At 44.1% G+C, this 5,927-nt stretch overlaps 1 long non-coding RNA gene across 1 annotated transcript; it reads right to left on the bottom strand.

The window, feature by feature from the left end:
* Positions 1-1,441: 1,441 nt before the first annotated feature.
* On the bottom strand, positions 1,442-4,661 carry LOC123152657 (uncharacterized). The gene is made up of 2 exons (XR_006476284.1): positions 4,152-4,661; positions 1,442-4,056 (listed from the first exon to the last, which is right to left on the bottom strand). It is a non-coding gene; the product is annotated as an uncharacterized lncRNA (long non-coding RNA).
* Between the last annotated feature and the right edge of the window lie 1,266 nt (positions 4,662-5,927).

The following is a 5,927-nucleotide window of genomic DNA, read 5'->3' as shown; positions in this document are numbered from 1 at the left end:
GCTACTTAAAGATACATTAGTCGTCATGTGAACTTGCATTAAAAGTGAAGGTTCACCGAGAAATTCTCTGTTGGTTTACCTGAAAGGGCATGTACCATGGCCTTAGTCGCATATGAAATACTGGATTATAAGGTTAGAAACAAAGCCAAGGTTAGTTGGTGGCACTAATTCAACTTGAATTTTTGTCGCTCAGTTTCAACAATATAGTCTAAAATAGCTGAGGGGAACACATAGAAGAATGTTTACCTCTTGTCTCATGTCATTGCTGACGCCTTTTCCATCTCTAAAATCCCCCTTCAGCCTTACATTCGTCTGAAATCATGTTGCTGGAAAACGGAACACACCAAGTATGTGATCATTATAAATACATCTCAAATTTGATTTGATCACCAAATTGTAAAGAAAAGAAGAGAAGATAAGCATCATTCAACCAATTAATCCATCAACATAAGTAGTATGAAGGAGACACATGGTCGACACAATCTATGCATATACCTGCGCACATAAGTTATAAAAACTATCTTGTTAATTCAATGAAACTACAAAGAAACATTGTTGGATGAGGAAATAAAGAATAGCTAAATGATGCAATAATGGGTGCAATACTGTTTGCTTATATGAATTTGTAGTAGTGGCGCAACAAATATGATACTGCAGCAGCCGGTGAGGGATATCTATAAAAAAATCAATCATTTTGGTTCACACCTTTAAGTTGTACCCTTGTTAGAATCACATACTGCACCTCCACAAACACCATGTCCTCCTGGGAGCATCCATGGAGGATGGGAATTGCGACTATCATGAATTTGTAGTAGTGGCGCAACAAATAGGATACTGCAGTGGCCTGTGAGGGATACACGCACGTATACTCACAAAATCAAATTCCCTCGGTCAATCTAGTTAGGACACAATTATTTCATTAAAATAAAGAAATTCAACAATGTAGCTCAAATATAAATTTGAACTATATATAGCTTTGCAGATATTCTTTCCATATTCTCACCATATCTATGGACTTCCCAGCCATACAGACTTTACAAAAACACATTACATACAACAACCCACAGATTGACAGTCAAGTACTACCTCTGTAAACATATATAAGTTGTTTTATATCACTATTTTAGTGATTTAAAACGTCTTACATTTATTTACATTTATTTACAGAGGAAGCACCATACACGTAAACAACAACTTGGTCTTTAACTATGGATCCATATACAACAAAATGTGAAAGTTAGGCATTAATCATAACTCCATCCTTCACGGAAGCGACAAACTTTGCGTATTTAACTTTCATATATAACCGTTATTTCTCCTTGTATCTTAAGCCTAATCATATCTTTGCTGATGCTATGCACCTCACAAAGATGCATCACCATGTATCTCAAGCTTACATACAACTTGTGCTACCATGACTGTGTAACCAAACAATAAGAAGTAACCATAACAATGTTTTGATACATTCAGTATAGAGCTAACATCACTGTGAAGATCCATGCCCTACAATCCACAAATCACCTCAAGTCCTTATACTGTAGAAAAATGCATTAAAAACAGTAAGATGAAAATGAAAATGGAAGAACTGGAAGTCTGGAAGTAGCCTTCAACATGTTGAGACCTTGTACCTGCTGCATAAAGAAGAGGGGAAAATCTGAAACAAAAAGTGCCAAACACATTAGACGGTAAGAAAACAAGGAATAAATGTTTTATCCATCAGAAATTTAGTAGAATATTAAAGCCCAAAAGAAAAAATGTATTGAAGCACATATGTCCCAAGCTAATCCAGTTTTGCACTATACTACTCATCCACATGCGAGCAGCGGCAACAAGCACACACGCCATCAGCGTCCCAACCAGCAGAAGTGGCATCCCATGCAATTAATTCACACTCGAGCATATGAAATAGCTCACACTACTTTACAGGATAAAATCTATGTTATGCACCTAAAAATGTCGTGTATTAAAAGTAAAACGTGTATGCTTGATGCATGACCATTGCACCGGCAGGATAATGATCCCAAAGCTCTGACACAGGGTCCACAGCTAACTTTCCAACACAAAATATTTCGCTCTCAACACCAACGAAATAATCCTTCCAGGCTCATTCGCATTTCTAGGCTCTTATGATCTCCCACATCAGGAGGGCCTCTGTGAAGCTCTCTTTCTGGAGGGTGAAGAGATATGTTGTCAATTCATCCTCGTGGTTTATCAGAAAAAAAGACGTCAGTAAGAACAGTACTGAATAATACTTGCATCATGCATCTCAAGAAAATAAAGAATCTTAGTCAAAACATGAAACTATTGCTGCCATTTTTTAAAATTCAGAGGCACTCATGTAACCCTTAAGTAAACTATATGTTTTGTTTTGCCATTCTCTTTTTCAAATGCATCGAGACATTAAGCGTTTATATTTTCTTGCGAGGAAAACACAAAGACTGCCCCAACCCATAACTAATAAAATGCTATGTAGTTTCAGAAACCATGTGAACAGATCCTCTTGTGAGATTGACATCTACTACTATCCTAATCAGTAACACAACACGACTTTTTTTCTAAACAAAAACGACCATATATCAGCGACATCCTGCGATCCAGCACAAATTTTTTCAGAACCAAAGTCTCTAGGCAGTCGACAAGCAAGCATCTACAGTTGTACACAAAGGATCTCAAATTCTCAATTGACCTTTGCACTGCAACCAAACAAGATTTCATAGTGAGGCATGATGAAATCTATCATGTTACTTAATCTGAGTTATTGAATCTATAGGAACAATAGCATATCAGATTTTCATGGTCATATAAGATACTCTTGCTACCAGGAAAGTCCGACCTTTTCAATCACGTACCATCTCCAAAGTGGTCTTAAAAGATGAATAGAATGCCCGTCCAACACTACTAAATAAGTGAGAAAATCAAGAACAACAGTACAACACCGATTCTATCATTTCATCCAAAACAAGCACATCCAATCAAGTGAATTATATTGCCAGCAGAAAAACTATCTGCCAGATTTTCAACAGAACAATTTTTTCATCAGATCGGTCCAAGCTGCAAGTAACTGCACTGCAGGACACTAATTTTTCACTTGATTTAACTTCAGGGATATAATTTTGGTGAGAAGTTCAACTTTTATAGATCATTTTACAAAATGATTTTTAATATAATTACAAAGCAAGCTTCTGAATTAAGCTCAGACGAACATGCTGAACTACCCAAAGCCCACAACTAATAAAACACTCTGGTTTGAGAAACATTTCAAAATTTCTTCCTCAATCCAGTAAGTATGCCAAGTGAACATGATGTCCCGTAAGAATGTTCCCTATTCAGAATGGCTGACACATGCAAAGTAATTATGCATTACAGTAATCTATGATTGTGAGCTATAATAAATTACACTTAAAAATGATGTTTCTTCAAGACAAAGTAAGAAAGCAACTAAAATCTAGTGCAGAGAAAGACAACAGTTGGATTGACGGTCACTTACTTGCAAGATGTCTATATGACAGCACTAGGGGAGAAGCACACCGCGATTGCAAGGTGCTTGTGCCCTGCGGCGAGAAGCTCCAGCGGTCGGGACAGGAAAAGCTGCAAAGGGATGATGACGGGGAGAGGATGGCGGCGTGGCCGAGGTTCTCATCATCTTCCTCAATGTGAATGCGTGAGCAGACAGGCGGGGGTGCACGATGATGGGGTGAGGACGGCGGTCTGACGAAGGTACAATCTACAGTTCTATGTATAACTTGGACTGCAAATCGGACAAGCAATAGTTTCCTGTTTTGACTAAGATTCTTTATTTTCTTGAGATGCATGGTGCAGATATTATTCAGTACTGTTCTTACAGACGCTTTTCTTTCCGATAAACCACGAGGATGAATTGCCAATGTATCTCTTCACCCTCAACAAAGAGAGCTTCACGGACTAAAAACAGGAAAATAAAGGAGCGGCATGACTATGTACAATCTACAGTTCTATGTATCTGTACCATTTGCAGTGATGCTAAAGCTTTCCTGGCAGATTTGACAAGTAGCCTCACCAATCAGGTTGTGCATATCACTGAAGAGAAAAAAAGGCCATTCACAATGATGAATGGATTGATAGCCATCCATTATCAACCAATTAACATGGAAACACACGAAGATAGTACTAACATCCGGCATTCAATGCTGCTCCCATGATTGCAGAATGGGCAGGAAAAGACAGCGTCGAGATTGTTCATCTACGTCATAGGGGTGGCTTAGCGGACGCCTTGCTCTTCCCCATGGTTTGGCGTATCTCCTTCTTTCAAAATCTACAAAGGGCAGCAGTTAAAATCTTTAGTTGGTTAGTATTGGGAGCTCCATCACCCTGTCCCCAGGGTGGTGGGGCGCAGCGGCGGCGCCCGCTCTCCGGCGATGGTGGGGAGGAGAGAGGAGGGCCAGCGGGGTGCAGCAGCGGCACCCGCTCCCCAGCGGTGGCGTGGCGCCCACTCTTCGGCGGTGGCGAGGAGGGAGAGGACGGCCAGCGGGGCGCAGCAGCGGCACCCGCTCCCCAGCGGTGGCAGGGCGTGGGGGCGGGAGGAGGAGGCGTCGATGGCGGAGGGCTGACAGAGGCGGGGCACGGGGCAGGAGGAGGAGCATTGAGGAGGAGGCGTGGATGGATAACTGGCGCGGGGCGGGGCAGTTTGGGTAGGAGGAGGCGTCCGGTTATGGGATGGGTGGTTTTCTTTTAATTAGTGATCGTAATCGGCGTTCGTAATTGTGTGGCTTGCTGTGTTAAACATCGAAGGATTACTGGCCTTTAGATGCTGTTAATGAACGTTCCAGATTATTTGGATCTACCCCTCTCTTTCTTTTATAGGGGTAGTAGATAGATTAAGGCAAACCACCTCGCAACTGCTCCGATTTGTCCTCACAAAGACCGCTCCAATTTCCCAATCTCTTTCAAGAACGCCATGGCCATAGCCGCCGCCCCCTTCCCGAGCTGGGTGATGATGGAGTACTTCGTCTTTCGCAGGGACGACGACGAGTCTTTCCCGGACGACGGCAAGGCGCCCATCAGGGTGACCGGCACCACCTCATGGAACGCCCCCTTCCGCCTCGCCTTCTGCCTTGCCGAGCCGCCGCTCATCTCCCGCATGTACGCGCAGTTCCCCGGCTTCCCGGATCCCACGAAACAGAGGCCCTTAGCCATCCAGACGGCCCACCGCCATCTCTTCCTGTTTCGCGTCGGTGCCTGCACGCCGGCACTAGGCGGGGTGGTGTTGCAGGACTTCTTTGTCTACAATGCCAACAACCCTTCCTCGCTCATAGCGCTCCCAGCTTGCACCGAGCCATACCCGGATTATTCCCGCGCTGATTGCCGCCTGCCTCGTCGACCTCCTAGCGAGAAGGAGGAGCGGCGGATGCTGACCGTTGGATCCATGGGCCTCTTGCGCCGAGGCGAAGGCGAAGAGTTTGCGGTGGCAGAGCTCGGCGTTTACCCTACCCGCCATAATAAGGTCTATGCCGACGTCTGCGTGTTGTACTCAAGTAGTACATCAGCTGGCCTCGGACTTGGCGATAAATGGAACTCCATGCGAATACCAATAATTCTCGGCGTTGAAGATCCCGATGATGTCTCGCAGCTCTGTTATTGGCAGACCGACACCGTTATTCCCTTCAAACATTTCCTATGATGGATCGACTACTACCGAGGCATCCTCCTTTGTGATGTGTTTGCAGACGCCGGTCCCGCCGTCTCCTTCCTCCGGTTTCCCCTGAACAAGTTCCCTTCTACTCGCGGCAGGGAATCCAGCTGGGTGTATCGTGGTGCTTCAGTTGTCGATGCAGGCCGTGCACTCAAATTCATTAATCTCGCCCGCAATGATGGGGTGCCAACCTGGGACGTGACCTGCGCGAGCGCAAGAAGACCTTGTTGTCCGCCATCCAGGCCCTCAACTTGCGCGC

Source organism: Triticum aestivum, chromosome 7A, assembly GCF_018294505.1.
Source record: "Triticum aestivum cultivar Chinese Spring chromosome 7A, IWGSC CS RefSeq v2.1, whole genome shotgun sequence".
In the NCBI taxonomy this organism is placed as follows: domain Eukaryota; kingdom Viridiplantae; phylum Streptophyta; class Magnoliopsida; order Poales; family Poaceae; genus Triticum; species Triticum aestivum.
Note: the sequence above shows the minus strand (reverse complement) of the source record. Positions and strands in the feature narration are given on the sequence as shown.